Raw genomic sequence first — 16,388 nt, forward strand, 5'->3', positions numbered from 1 at the left:
AGGCATGTATTTCTGTGATGCCCCATCCACCAAACAAAATCCATCATTGACCAAATAACACAACATGTTAACAAATTTTTATTCTTTGAGAAAGAATAATCCATTGGAAAAGATACCAGGCAGGATTCATAGAAGACCTGAGGTATCTCTGAAAAAACACATTCCCAAAGAGAGCATTAAGTCTGCCCCTCAAAATTTGAGAATTTCACTTTAACAGATCTTCACCAAATCATAGACATAGATATGGAAGTCATTATCAAACTTGATGAAATACACAGAAGGTTTGTTGGGAACTTGGCAAATAATTTTACCTATCTCTTGGGTTCCATCTTTTTTGTTGTACTGCACTCTTTTGCCCTCCAAGGAATCCCTGCCTAATTCCAAAGTCACCTCTACTGGAGGACATTCAGGCGTGATGTGGAGGTTGCCTTCAATGGAATCATCATGATGGTGGTAAAGGTACAGGACCGGATCATTCTCGTTGACAATGTAGAAACAGGTCGTTATGGTCTGCACCTCATCTGGGACCACGCCACTCCACTCTTCCTTAGAGCCTGGCATGATGTGGAGGTTGCCTTCCAGGTAGTCATCCAGGAGGTGGTAAATGTACAAGACCGTATCTTTCTTGTAGGTAATATAAAACCAGGTCTTCATGATTGGCACCTCTTCTAGGACCATCCCGTTCCAGTCATTCTTAGAGCCATTTGTGCCCATGAATGTATGTTTCACTGCTCTGCCAACTATGGTGTTTGAGAGATGAGTGTCTGTCACCTGAGGAAATGGCACATTATTAGGCAGGATCTTCAGGTTTAAAATCCTTTCATCACTATGAAGCTCCAAGCCATAGACACAATCAATCCCATCATATTTCAACAAATAGAGAGAGGGATATGTTGGCAGTTGATCTAGAATGATGGCTTTCCAATGGGTGACTGGTTCATTGGCTTCCTTCCAGCCATGAGAAATTCTGCGGCCAACAATATTCTCCAGGGCCTCAAAAGGCTTACTAAGTTTTTGCTTCTGGAGCGATGGCCCATTCTTCTTCTGGAGAGGTGGCATGCCACTCATACTAAGAGGCATCTTCATCATGGCGGGAGACTTTCTAAGATAGGCCACAGCACTCCTGTTCCACTGTCTCTTGGCTCTGTTTCTGTGCTTGGGCTTCATAGCTGCCAATCTCTGCATAGGAAGAACTCTTCAGTTTAAATCAGACACAAAGTGGTTTCCTCCACCATAAGTGCCTGCAAGGATAAGAAGGTGAGGATGTGAGGTCAAGGCACTTTTTAGGAATAACTTTGGAGCAGGTGAAAAAGGCAGGGCTGAATAGATTTGGATACCTAAATGGAATAGGTTCTTAAGAAATTAATAGGAAAATTATCAAACTCTTGTCTACAGCTCAGTATATGTGTATCAGAGACATATTCCTGCTGCAAAATGCAATTGACCTCTACTGAGAAACCTACTTCCTGACTTACTATATCAATGAGAGAGGAAGCTATGCCTATACCTAAAGTGAGAAAGAAATATCTGAACAGATGGCAAAGAATTCAAAGAACAGCCACTCCTCTCTTTACCACTCAAGCTACTGGTTAGTTGGCTGATCTATAACCACCTGCCCAAGGTCATGGCACTCCAGTCCACTGGCTCTCTCTATTGTGTCTCCTGATCCAGATCCAGGTTGATTACATAAAGATATTCTGTATCTTCATTAGAGAAGTGAGTACTGTGAGTCAAACTGCCAACAGAAAGAAACATTAATCTGTGCAACAGCACGTATTAGAAATAATTATCTTTTAAAATGAATATGGACAAAGAGGATCTTTGCCATTTAAGTGGACTGAGGAATCGGACATTTTTAGCAAAGATAGAGTGGGGAGAATACCTGACATTAACCGTCCCCCAGCTGTCAAATATAGGGGCTGTTAACGACATAAATTTTGGACCCAGAGCAGATTTGAAAGAAACCTTTCTTTGACTACAGAGGTCCTAGTTGCTTCCTAAACATATTTACCAAAAGAAAATATCTTGGCTCTCTAGATTCCAACTTCTGGAAATTCGGTTGAACAGTTGTGGAGCCCAAGAGCTGAACTGACCTCCTCAGCCACCGTGAAGATAGTAAACCCACCTTCAAAGAAGACTAGTGCTTCATGTGGAACAGAGTTGCCACCCCCAACCAAAGCTTTGTGATATCATCAAGGCTCTACTTATGTCATAAAACTCCTCCTAGCCAGGTTTCTTCCCTACTAATCCCCAGAAATATCCAGCATACAGGTCCTAAAATGCTGCTCATACAGCCCCATGAAGACCCAAAATAAAAACCCCAATCTTCTTCCCAATTACTTGAGTCATATTTTCCAAGTAACGCAACACCTTTATGAGTTTTTTTTTTTCTGTAAATAATTTTTGGTCTGAGTCAACAACTCACGTGAATGTTTTTTTTCCTAGCTCCAATGTCCTCATTGGTTATTTTCTATTGATTTTTCCATTACTTCATAATAATAATTATCAAACTTTCCGCTTCTCTTCCTCCTCCCACATTCTTCTTGCTCCGCAAATAAACCTCTCCACTCAAACACCAGTCCAAATAGAGGGCAGGGTACTTTGAGCTGTGGGAAGTCCAAGCCCACCCTTCATCCATCCAGATTTAGCAAGGTATGCATCCACAAAAATTATGATCACAAAAAGCCAGTGTATGATATGCAGACAATTGCAAGTGCCATTATCTTTGGCTTCTCCGTCTGCCCCAATTGTCAGCCACATTCAGAGCTTCCAGTTTGATCACATGTTCTTTCATTCCCAGGTCACTGGATTAGTTGAAATCCCCTTAGTTCAGGCACAGTGTCTCATAGTGTGGACCAAGCCCTTATATTCCTGACATCCTTGCTCTTTTTCTCCATCCATCTGCTCTTCCACTGGAGCTTGGAAGCTCCATCTAGGTTTCTGATTTTGACCCTGACTTGATCTCCATCATTTGCCAAACAAAAGTTCCATGGTGGTTTTCAAGATAGTCAGTCATCAGTCTGACTATGGGACAAGGCACACATAGTTCCTAGGGACATGTCACAGTGCGGTCAACTTCTCCCCCATGCTTAAGTACCTAGAGAGGGTCACCCTATAGCCTTCTGAGAACCATTCGAGAGATATCGATCTTGACATCCCCAGAATGGCCCCATAAATTGAGATATCATCAGTGTATGTGCATTAACTTGTGTGTGTTTGTGTGTGTGTATTTAAATCACAATAACAAATGGATTGTAATATTGAAGTTTCTTCTCATCTTGAGAAGAATATTTGCTACAGAAACACTCTCACAGTAATAGTGAGAGTGTAAACAATCTAAGAAAGGAGAAATAACTGGAGGAATCCCCCAGGAGTTAGGCTCAGTGTCCCAGGAATTACGCCCAAGGAAAGTCAATGAACTCAGTGATGGAAGATAAAACCCAGCCTAAATAAAACCCTAAATCATTTAGGTGGAACATGAGATACTCTTACAACAGTTACAAGAGGTCTAAAATGCCTGGACTGGAACATAAGGGGAACACAATGACGTGGAGCTGAGAGTGCATGGCAAAACTGATTGGATCTGGCAAAAATTATGTAAGCATACCAAGGAAACCACCAGTGGGACAAAACCCTAAGAAATCTGTATGACAACATATCATGTTGAACATAATGAGATTTATAGACAAAGGAAAGATCTCAATTATGTCACTGTCACACAGGTGATGATGAACCAGTTCCATCGTAGAGTGACTCCCTGCTGTGTTTAACATAACCTGTCAATTCTGTCTAGTCAGTTACAAGGAAATTTGCATTAATTGCACAGATTAACTATCAGCATCATTTACTGCACAATCAAAGGCAAGGCAAGGAAATCATAGACATGTTGTTGAATGCTGATGATGTTATTGGGAGTTTTGATGGGTTTTTTTCTTAAAGGGAAATCATCGGTGACTCTCATGCATGAAGCAGATCCTTTCTCTGTGATGTTTCCTGAATAGCCACTGAGATACCAGCCCATTGAGTTGTGGTCTCTCTCTCTTTTAAAAAGCAACTTCTACCTTCAGCTTGATCTCTTGCTAGAGCTTCCCTTCCGGCTACGAGGCTCCTTTTCTGATCCTGCAGAGGGCTTTTGTAAGGGATTGTGATCTCTAAGTTTTTCCCCTTTCAAGAACGAATCATTCTATTAATCACAATTCTAAACTGCTGTGGGAGTTTGTTTGTGACTTATGCCTTCACATGTGATACAAGCGACCTGTGTATATAGGGTCTTCTCTCTGTTCATGTGGGGAAGGCATGGCAGCAGGAGTAGATGGCTGCTCATTCTCTGTAAGGAAATCAGTAAACAGTGGGCACCAAGTACAAGGATGTCCTGAAATATTAAGTCTTGTCCTTTCAAGGCCCCAAAGCCTCCAGCTAGGTTCAGGGTCACGACAATCTCCAAAACCCACCGAGCATAAAGTATTCACAACCAGAAGCCTGGGTGTGCCATATCACATAAATTCATCGTCAGTACACCAATCTGTTTTTTTTTAATTCTAAATTATTTTGTCCCATCAGAACAATCAATATTACCAATTAACCAAATTTGCTGCATCTTTGGTGTCCTAGAATTTCTTTAAATTGTTGCTGGGACAGTCTTACAAACCTCCCTGTGCTGTTATGAAACCTTAAGAGGACAGCACTAACTTCAGAAATTAAAGGCAGTTGGGTTCAATCCTATGGTTAGCTGTTAGCTAGACACTGGAAGGATGGATTTGACTAAGAAAGGGAGACAGCATACATGGAGGCAGGTAACCTTTCCTTTGCAAAATGACCCATTTTGAGGCCTTACTTAAGGCTCTTCTCTTCTCCTAATCTTGGTTTCTTTATTAGTTTAGGAGAAGAATTAATACTCCATTTACAGTATCTGTGAACCTGAATGAGTTAAGTATGTGTGACCAACTTGATGTCTGCCTGTCTGTCAACAGGGCCAGAGTTCAGGGGCATCTGATGCATAGCACAGGAATGTCAGCCATCAATCTCTTGTCCACCTAACTCTACAGCATTAGAGTTGTCATGGTTGCTCATCTGATCTTCCTCATATGATCTCCATCCACAGAGATGTCAGAATAATCCTCCCCTGAGAGTGCAAGTTCTTTACAAATGAAAGATTATACAACAGAAGACACATGGGAGATTTATATGGGCAAGCTGTTGAAAGGATAAAGTGACAGAAGAAGTTTATTGATTAATTAAATTTGATTAAAGAAAGAATCAGCTTCAGCTGATAGGTTAGAACATAGGTAGGTGGTGTAAACAAAATAGAATGCCGGGAGGAAGAGGTAGTGAGCTCAGAGAAGCCATGCTCCCCTCTCCCCGGCAGATGCCATAGCTCTGCTCTCTGAGGCAGATGTCGATGCAGCCAGCCACCATGTTAGACGTGCTGAATTTTTCCTGGTAAGTGCACCTCATTTTACTACACTGATTATTAGAAATGGGTTAAAATGCTGAATCTAATGGGCCAGCAGTGTTTAAAAGAATACAGTTTTTGTGTATTTATTTCAGGCATAACCTTCATGTGGCCGTGGTGCTGGGGACACAGCCTCGCTGCTCAAATAACTACAGAATGGCTTGCAGCCTTGTGGACAACTGAATCCACTGAAAGCCTGAGAAAGCTTGGGAAAGAGTAAAGCATGTTTTCTTGGTAGCAGGGATTTCTCGGTCTGCTCTGCTTGCTAGAAGAAAGCAATGGCTCTCATGTAAAAGAGGCTTGCTGACTCAGCTTCAGCTGCAAAACCCTGCAGCCCTTAAGAGGTCCTGCCACAAAACATTTAAATGGTGTTGATAAAAGCCAACTGAATGCTTGTATGTTTTCAGCAGTAGCAGGAAAAAAAAAACTGTGTTGTTTTAAAATGCCGGGTTTCTGGGCCATCCTGCCTGGCCAAACTCTGACTGTTTGAGGAAGGAGGGCCAGCTACAGAAAGAGGGCTTGAGTGTTGTCTGTTGCAGCCTCTTTGATGGCAAGGACCTTGAAACACTGTAGACTTTTGGTACTGAATGCGGCTCTGTTCGGTACCTCAGCCACAAGGTTGGAATGGCAGGAAGCTAAGGAATGGGCTACATCTGGCCAGCAAAGCCACGGCTTTAGTCCTACTGAGATTGCTTGGTAAATGAAAGACTCATGTGGTCAGAAAAACAGAGAGAGACATAGAGTAAACAGAGATTCAAAGACAAAGCAAATTTTTAAATGATTTACAGTGTGTTAAAAATATGTGCAGGCTAAAATTTGAAGTTCTTAAAGTTAAAAAAAGGAAGAGAGTTGTTGGGTGTGGTAGTACACACCTGTAAACCCAACACATGGGAGGCAGAGGGAGATTGACCTCTGTACCTTCAAGGTGAGGTAGCACACGCCTTTAATCCCAGTGCCTTGAAGGCAGAGACAAACAGATCTTTGTGAGTTCAATGTGAAGTAGCATACACCTTTAATCCCAATGCCTGAAAGGCAGAGAGAGGCAGATCTCTGAGACTTCAAGGACAGACAGGTATACAGTGTTATTCCAGGTCAAAGATACAGAGAACCTGTCTCAAAAGGCAAAAAAATAAAAAGGAAAAATAAACAAAATAGAGGTTAAGTTGAAGCACACAAAGATGGAAAATTCACAGCGAATTTTGATATTGTATGCTATTATGCTCTTTTTGAATCATTTGAATTTTGAGGCAGTAGCAATAGGTGCTAAAAGATGTTTCTTTATAAAAGCTGCTGAAATAATCCAACATAGATATTTTGAAAATGCCTTGACTTTGAAATTTGGATCTAAGGACATGATGCTTTGGAAAGGAGTTTCTATTTTGTTTTCACAGAGGCTGATAGTCTGTGGATGCCTCTATCCTAATATGGTAGGATGGACCACGCCCTACTTAAAGGTTGCTGTGAACACCTTTAAAAAATTGCTTCACTCAACTGCCAACTGAGATAAATCAATAATGATGCCACCATTCAGCAGGAAGCATTTTGGAGAGAAGAAACTGCACCCACGTTCCCAAATATGGCTTATAAACGTTCTTTTACATTTAAAGTGGGATGTGATATAGATATGAATATTTGCATTAGTATAGATTTTGCTTTACTGATAGAGATTTTAGGTCAATTTTGTTATATGTATATGCATTTTTGATCTTAATTAAGGTATTGTGATTGTGTAGTTCATTTAAAAATAGAAGGTATATAGGTTATTAATGGATAATCATTAATAATAGTCAAGTTTGTAGTCATGTTAGTTAGATTTTCTAGCTACATAGATATATATATTTCAGTTAGATAGGCATTCTTCATATCTCTCTAGACTACAAAATAGGCTATTTAATGTTTTAGTACCTTAGGGTTTTTCATGACAGTGAGACACTCTACTCTTGGCAGCACATATCTACTTCAGGAAGAAGATGGACATCAAAGAGGATCCTTATGGAGTTTGATAGCCATTTGGGGAAGAAACTGCTCTTGCCTGGATTGTTGCATAAACTGTACACAGAAAGCACTCAGAGACAGCACTACTGAACTTGCCTAAAGGTGAGATGATCTTTTCGTGTTCCTGATTCAGGAAAGGGTCAGCAAAACATTCTTCAAGACAAGCAGATAGTGACTGCCTTTGAAATTTCCTGCTTCATGGAAATGTCTGCTGGAAACCATGGGCCTGTAGGCTGAGGATGGAAACACCAACGGTACAGAGGAACTTTGGGTGACTGTCCAGGCAGCGAGATGTCTCTGTCATTTCTAGAGTTTGAAAATGGCTTACTTTTTGTTTGCTTAGTTAATACTGTATTATTCTGGAGTCTCTGATGGAGTTGAAGAATAGATAGATAGTTATAGTTTTCCATTGTTATGATAAAAGATAAAATAGATATAAATATTGTAACTGTAATTCTTGCTTGATAACTGTTTTGTTATAGGTAATTTTGCTATGTTAAAGTTAAAGATTCCATTCTTGTTTAAACAGTAATAGGAGTAAAGATGGAGTATAGGTCATTGGTTAATTAAATAAAGAAACTGTTTGGCCTGAAAGGTTAGAACATAGGTGGGTGGAATAAACATAAGAGCATGCTGGGAGGAATAGGAATTGAGCTTAGAGATGCCATGCACGTCTGCCATGGGCAGAAATGGTAGCTCTGCACTCTGAGGCAGATGGCGATACAGCCAGCCACCAGGTCAGACATGCTAAATCTTTCCTTCTATGCGCACCTCGTGCTGCAACATACATTATTAGACATGGGTTAAGAGGCTGAAAATAATGGGGCAGGCAGTGTTGAAATGAATATTTTTGTGTTGTTATTTCGGAGCATAACCTTACAAGGCGGCCCCATGGGGATGCAGCCCTGCTGCTCAAATTTCTACAATCAAGGGGGAAATGGAAGAAGGGAAGAAAGAAGAGAGAGAGACAAGGAAGAATGGATGAATTCAATCATTCATTGGAAAAATGAGTGAACCAATGAATGAGGAGACCTAGTAGGAAAAAATGTGCTGCATTCCCTCAGAGAGTCAGGTCAAATTAAGGATTGACAAGGTTTTCCACTAAGGAGGAGGCTTATTCCATTTTACCTTCTTTGTGCTCCAGGCCCACCCACAAGAGTGATGATGAGGACAGGGAGAAGAAGAGGAGAGGGTGTACCAGAATTCCCTGGTACAATTTCTCACCCAAATTGTAGCCAAATCACCTGACCTGGGACAGCTGATCTACATGCTGGACCCTAACTCCCAGTTTGACAACTCTAACATTTTAACCAAGTTTGTGAAGATGAAGGAACCAAAAATAGCCCAGTTACAGGATGGCAGGTTCCTTACAGGATGGGAGTCAGACATCAGTACCATACTGGTATTTGGCGGTTTGATGGGTGTGTGGGGTCTTTGCCAGACTCCACATAGCATCATGGATTCCCTACTATACTGATATAATGGAGTTCGGTGCATTCATCATATGTGTGCATGTCACACACTAGTGGGCATCATATGTACATGTTTATCCTGTGTGTGGGTGAGTGTATTCATGAGTTTTATAGCCCAAGTTCTACAGAACATGATCAATAAAAGGGAACACTGTTTTCCAGATATGGCAGGGCAATTATTTAAATGAACTGACAAGGGTTGGATGGCATGGATAAGACCTATGAGAGTTCAAGGCATACCGAATCCAGGCATGACAAAGTAGGTGGCAGACAGAATTCTGGCAAAACTAAGTAGGTAGCTTGATGTCCAACTTACTGGAGAAGAGCAACTGAGCGGAGACACTTTTCACTAAGCGACATGCTCTAGTGGAGATCAAACATCCTTTGACGTACAGCCAGTACGAATTAAACCATTCATCAAATGAAACCTAATTTTCTCTGATTTTGAGTATACATTTGTGTCCCTTCCTGATTAATCTACTCTTTATCCTCTTAAGTCCCAATACCTCATGCTGATATCGGTCACATCTTTCCATTTGACATGGATTTCCCTCAAGCTTCATACCGCCCCGAGATCATACAACTTTTTGTCCCCTCTCCACTGCTTCCTTGACAGCCATCTTGTCCTTTACCACACCACGCATCCCCAGTCCTGTACTCTCCAAGGAAAAAAGACCATAAATCCTGCTTTGTTTTGAGGCATGTATTTCTGTGATGCCCCATCCACCAAACACAATCCATCATTGACCAAATAACACAACATGTTAACAAATTTTTATTCTTTGAAAAAGAATAATCCATTGGAAAAGATACCAGGATTCATAGAAGACCTGAGGTATTTCTGAAAAAACACATTCCCAAAGAGAGCATTAAGTCTGCCCCTCAAAATTTGAGAATTTCACTTTAACAGATCTTCACCAAATCATAGACATAGATATGGAAGTCATTATCAAACTTGATGAAATACACAGAAGGTTTGTTGGGAACTTGGCAAATAATTTTACCTATCTCTTGGGTTCCATCTTTTTTGTTGTACTGCACTCTTTTGCCCTCCAAGGAATCCCTGCCTAATTCCAAAGTCACCTCTACTGGAGGACATTCAGGCGTGATGTGGAGGTTGCCTTCGATGGAATCATCATGATGGTGGTAAAGGTACAGGACCGGATCATTCTCGTTGACAATGTAGAAACAGGTCGTTATGGTCTGCACCTCATCTGGGACCACGCCACTCCACTCTTCCTTAGAGCCTGGCATGATGTGGAGGTTGCCTTCCAGGTAGTCATCCAGGAGGTGGTAAATGTACAAGACGGGATCTTTCTTGTAGGTAATATAAAACCAGGTCTTCATGATTGGCACCTCTTCTAGGACCATCCCGTTCCAGTCATTCTTAGAGCCATTTGTGCCCATGAATGTATGTTTCACTGCTCTGCCAACTATGGTGTTTGAGAGATGAGTGTCTGTCACCTGAGGAAATGGCACATTATTAGGCAGGATCTTCAGGTTTAAAATCCTTTCATCACTATGAAGCTCCAAGCCATAGACACAATCAATCCCATCATATTTCAACAAATAGAGAGAGGGATATGTTGGCAGTTGATCTAGAATGATGGCTTTCCAATGGGTGACTGGTTCATTGGCTTCCTTCCAGCCATGAGAAATTCTGCGGCCAACAATATTCTCCAGGGCCTCAAAAGGCTTACTAAGTTTTTGCTTCTGGAGCGATGGCCCATTCTTCTTCTGGAGAGGTGGCATGCCACTCATACTGAGAGGCATCTTCATCATGGCAGGAGACTTTCTGAGATAGGCCACAGCACTCCTGTTCCACTGTCTCTTGGCTCTGTTTCTGTGCTTGGGCTTCATAGCTGCCAATCTCTGCATAGGAAGAACTCTTCAGTTTAAATCAGACACAAAGTGGTTTCCTCCACCATAAGTGCCTGCAAGGATAAGAGGTGAGCATGTGAGGTCAAGGCTCTTTTTAGGAATAACTTTGGAGCAGGTGAAAAAGGCAGGGCTGAATAGATTTGGATACCTAAATGGAATATGTTTTTAAGAAATTAATAGGAAAATTATCAAACTCTTGTCTACAGCTCAGTATATGTGTATCAGAGACATATTCCTGCTGCAAAATGCAATTGACCTCTACTGAGAAACCTACTTCCTGACTTACTATATCAATGAGAGAGGAAGCTATGCCTATACCTAAAGTGAGAAAGAAATATCTGAACAGATGGCAAAGAATTCAAAGAACAGCCACTTCTCTCCTTACCACTCAAGCTACTGGTTAGTTGGCTGATCTATAACCACCTGCCCAAGGTCATGGCACTCCAGTCGACTGGCTCTCTCTATTGTGTCTCCTGATCCAGATCCAGGTTGATTACATAAAGATATTCTGTATCTTCATTAGAGAAGTGAGTACTGTGAGTCAAACTGCCAACAGAAAGAAACATTAATCTGTGCAACAGCACCTATTAGAAATAATTATCCTTAAAAACACATATGGACAAAGAGGATCTTTGCCATTTAAGTGGACTGAGGAATTGGACCTTTTTAGCAAAGATAGAGTGGGGAGAATACCTGACATTAACCGTCCCCAGCTATCAAATATAGGAGCTGTTTACGACATAAATTTTGGACCCAGAGCAGATTTGAAAGAAACCTTTCTTTGACTACAGAGGTCCTAGTTGCTTCCTAAACATATTTACCAAAAGAAAATATCTTGGCTCTCTAGATTCCAACTTCTGGAAATTCGGTTGAACAGTTGTGGAGCCCAAGAGCTGAACTGACCTCCTCAGCCACCGTGAAGATAGTAAGCCCACCTTCACAGAAGACTAGTGCTTCATGTGGAACAGAGTTGCCACCCCCAACCAAAGCTTTGTGACATCATCAAGGCTCTACTTATGTCATAAAACTCCTCCTAGCCAGGTTTCTTCCCTACTATCCTCCAGAAATATCCAGCATACAGGTCCTAAAATGCTGCTCATACAGCCCCATGAAGACCCAAAATAAAAACCCCAATCTTCTTCCCCATTACTTGAGTCATATTTTCCAAGTAACTCAACCCCTTTATGTGTTTTTTTTTCTGTAAAATAATTTTTTGTCTGAGTCAAAAACTCACATGAATGTTTTTTTTTTCCCTAGCTCCAATGTCCTCATTGGTTATTTTCTATTGATTTTCCATTACTTCATAATAATAATTATCAAACTTTCCACTTCTCTTCCTCCTCCCACATTCTTCTTGCTCCGCAAATAAACCTCTCCACTCAAACACCAGTCCAAATAGAGGGCAGGGTACTTTGAGCTGTGGGAAGTCCAAGCCCACCCTTCATCCATCCAGATTTAGCAAGGTATGCATCCACAAAAAATATGATCACAAAAAGCCAGTGTATGATATGCAGACAATTGCAAGTGCCATTATCTTTGGCTTCTCCGTCTGCCCCAATTGTCAGCCACATTCAGAGCTTCCAGTTTGATCCCATGTTCTTTCATTCCCAGGTCACTGCTTTAGTTGAAATCCCCTTAGTTCAGGCACAGTGTCTCATAGTGTGGACCAAGCCCTTATATTCCTGACATCCTTGCTCTTTTTCTCCATCCATCTGCTCTTCCACTGGAGCTTGGAAGCTCCATCTAGGTTTCTGATTTAGACCCTGACTTGATCTCCATCATTTGCCAAACAAAAGTTCCATGGTGGTTTTCAAGATAGTCAGTCATCAGTCTGACTATGGGACAAGGCACACATAGTTCCTAGGGACATGTCACAGTGCGGTCAACTTCTCCTCCCTGCTTAAGTACCTAGAGAGGGTCACCCTATGGCCTTCTGAGAACCACTCGAGAGATATCGATCTTGACATCCCCAGAATGGCCCCATAAATTGAGATATCATCAGTGTATGTGCATTAACTTGTGTGTGTTTGTGTGTGTGTATTTAAATCACAATAACAAATGGATTGTAATATTGAAGTTTCTTCTCATCTTGAGAAGAATATTTGCTACAGAAACACTCTCACAGTAATAGTGAGAGTGTAAACTATCTAAGAAAGGAGAAATAACTGGAGGAATCCCCCAGGAGTTAGGCTCAGTGTCCCAGGAATTACGCCCAAGGAAAGTCAATGAACTCAGTGATGGAAGATAAAACCCAGCCTAAATAAAACCCTAAATCATTTAGGTGGAACATGAGATACTCTTACAACAGTTACAAGATGTCTAAAATGCCTGGACTGGAACATAAGGGGAACACAAGGACGTGGAGCTGAGAGTGCATGGCAAAACTGATTGGATCTGGCAAAAATTATGTAAGCATACCAAGGAAACCACCAGTGGGACAAAACCCTAAGAAATCTGTATGACAACATATCATGTTGAACATAATGAGATTTATAGACAAAGGAAAGGTCTCAATTATGTCACTGTCACACAGGTGATGATGAACCAGTTCCATCGTAGAGTGACTCCCTGCTTTGTTTAAGATAACCTGTCAATTCTGTCTAGTCAGTTACAAGGAAATTTGCATTAATTGCACAGATTAACTATCAGCATCATTTACTGCACAATCAAAGGCAAGGCAAAGAAATCATAGACATGTTGTTGAATGCTGATGATGTTATTGGGAGTTTGATGGGTTTTTTTCTTAAAGGGAAATCATCGGTGACTCTCACGCATGAAGCAGATCCTTTCTCTGTGATGTTTCCTGAATAGCCAATGAGATACCAGCCCATTGAGTTGTGGTCTCTCTCTCTTTTAAAAAGCAACTTCTACCTTCAGCTTGATCTCTTGCTTGAGCTTCCCTTCCGGCTACTAGGCTCCTTTTCTGATCCTGCAGAGGGCTTTTGTCAGGGATTGTGATCCCTAAGTTTTTCCCCTTTCAAGAACTAATCATTCTATTAATCACAATTCTAAACTGCTGTGGGAGTTTGTTTGTGACTTATGCCTTCACATGTGATACAAGCGACCTGTGTGTATAGGGTCTTCTCTCTGTTCATGTGGGGAAGGCATGGCAGCAGGAGTAGATGGCTGCTCATTCTCTGTAAGGAAATCAGTAAACAGTGGGGACCAAGTACAAGGATGTCCTGAAATATTAAGTCTTGTCCTTTCAAGGCCCCAAAGCCTCCAGCTAGGTTCAGGGTCACGACAATCTCAAAAACCCACCGAGCATGAAGAATTCAAACCAGAAGCCTGTGTGTGCCATATCACGTAAATTCATCGTGAGTACACCAATCTTTTTTTTTTTTTTTTTAATTCTAAATTATTTTGTCCCATCAGAACGATCTATATTACCAATTAACCAAATTTGCTGCATCTTTGGTGTCCTAGAATTGCTTTAAACTGTTGCTGGGACAGTCTTACAAACCTTCCTGTGCTGTTATGAGACCTTAAGGGGACAGCACTTATTTCAGAAATCAAAGGCAGTTGGGTTCAATCCTATGGTTAGCTTTTAGCTAGACACTGGAAGGATGGATTTGACTAAGAAAGGGAGACAGCATACATGGAGGCAGGTAACCTTTCCTTTGCAAAATGACCCATTTTGAGGCCTTACTTCAGGCTCTTCTCTTCTCCTAATCTTGGTTTTTTTATTAGTTTAGGAGAAGAATTAAAACTCCATTTACAGTATCTGTGAACCTGAATGACTTAAGTATGTGTGACCAACTTGATGTCTGCCTGTCTGTCTACAGGGCCAGAGTTCAGGGGCATCTGATGCATAGCACAGGATTGTCAGCCATCAATCTCTGGTCCACCTAACTCTACAGCATTAGAGTTGTCATGGTTGCTCATCTGATCTTCCTCATATGATCTCCATCCACAGAGATTCCAGAAAAATCCTCCCCTGAGAGTGCCAGTTCTTTACAAATGAAAGATTATACAACAGAAGACACATGGGAGATTTATATGGGCAAGCTGTTGAAAGGATAAAGTGACAGAAGAAGTTTATTGATTAATTAAACAAAGAATCCACTTCAGCTGATAGGTTAGAACATAGGTAGGTGGAGTAAACAAAATAGAATGCCGGGAGGAAGAGGTAGTGAGCTCAGAAAAGCCATGCTCCCCTCTCCCCGGCAGATGCCATAGCTCTGCTCTCTGAGGCAGATGTCGATGCAGCCAGCCACCATGTCAGACATGCTGAATTTTTCCTGGTAAGTGCACCTCGTTATACTACACTGATTATTAGAAATGGGTTAAAATGCTGAATCTAATGGGCCAGCAGTGTTTAAAAGAATACAGATTTGTGTATTTATTTCAGGCATAACCTTCATGTGGCCGTGGTGCTGGGGACACAGCCTCGCTGCTCAAATAACTACAGAATGGCTTGCAGCCTTGTGGACAACTGAATCCACTGAAAGCCTGAGAAAGCTTGGGAAAGAGTAAAGCATGTTTTCTTGGTAGCAGCGATTTCTCGGTCTGCTCTGCTTGCTAGAAGAAAGCAAGGGCTCTCATCTAAAAGAGGCTTGCTGACTCAGCTTCAGCTGCAAAACCATGCAGCCCTTAAGAGGTCCTGCCACAAAACATTTAAATGGTGTTGATAAAAGCCACTGGCTTTGTGGGAGCCTAGGCAGTTTGGATGCTCAACTTAGTAGACCTGGATGGAGGTGGTGGTTCCTTGGACTTCCCACAGGACAGGGAACCCTGATTGCTTTTCGGGCTGGGGGGGAGACTTAATTGGGGGAGGGGGAGGGAAATTGGAGGCGGTGGCGGGGAAGAGACAGAAATCTTAAATAAATAAATAAATTAAAAAAAAGAAAAAAGAAAATGTGGAAGGAATGTCCAAGGACACGGGCCAGAAATTAAAACCAACCCAGAGCCTGATAAAAAAATAAATAAAATTGCTTCATGTTTCTGTGCTCAATAAAAAACTTATTTTTATTGAAAAAAAAAAGCCAACTGAATGCTTGTATGTTTTCAGCAGTAGCAGGAAAAAGAAACTGTGTTGTTTTAAAATGCCGGCTTTCTGGGCCATCCTGCCTGGGCAAACTCTGACTGTTTGAGGAAGGAGGACCAGCTACAGAAAGAGGGCTTGAGTGTTGTCTGTTGCAGCCTCTTTGATGGCAAGGACCTTGAAACACTGTAGACTTGTGGCACTGAATGCGGCTCTGTTCGGTACCTCAGCCACAAGGTTGGAATGGCAGAAAGCTAAGGAATGGGCTACATCTGGCCAGCAAAGCCACGGCCTTAGTCCTACTGAGATTGCTTGGTAAATGAAAGTCTCATGTGGTCAGAATATCAGAGAGAGAAATAGAGTAAAGAGAGATTCAAAACAAAGAAAAATTTGAAATGATTTACAGTGTGTTAAAAATATGTGCAGGCTAAAATTTGAAGTTCTTAAAGTTAAAAAAAAGGAAGAGAGTTGTTGGGTGTGGTAGTACACACCTGTAAACCCAACACATGGGAGGCAGAGGGAGATTGACCTCTGTACCTTCAAGGTGAGGTAGCACACGCCTTTAATCCCAGTGCCTTGAAGGCAGAGACAAACAGATCTTTGT

This window comes from Microtus pennsylvanicus, chromosome Y, assembly GCF_037038515.1.
Source record: "Microtus pennsylvanicus isolate mMicPen1 chromosome Y, mMicPen1.hap1, whole genome shotgun sequence".
NCBI lineage: Eukaryota > Metazoa > Chordata > Mammalia > Rodentia > Cricetidae > Microtus > Microtus pennsylvanicus.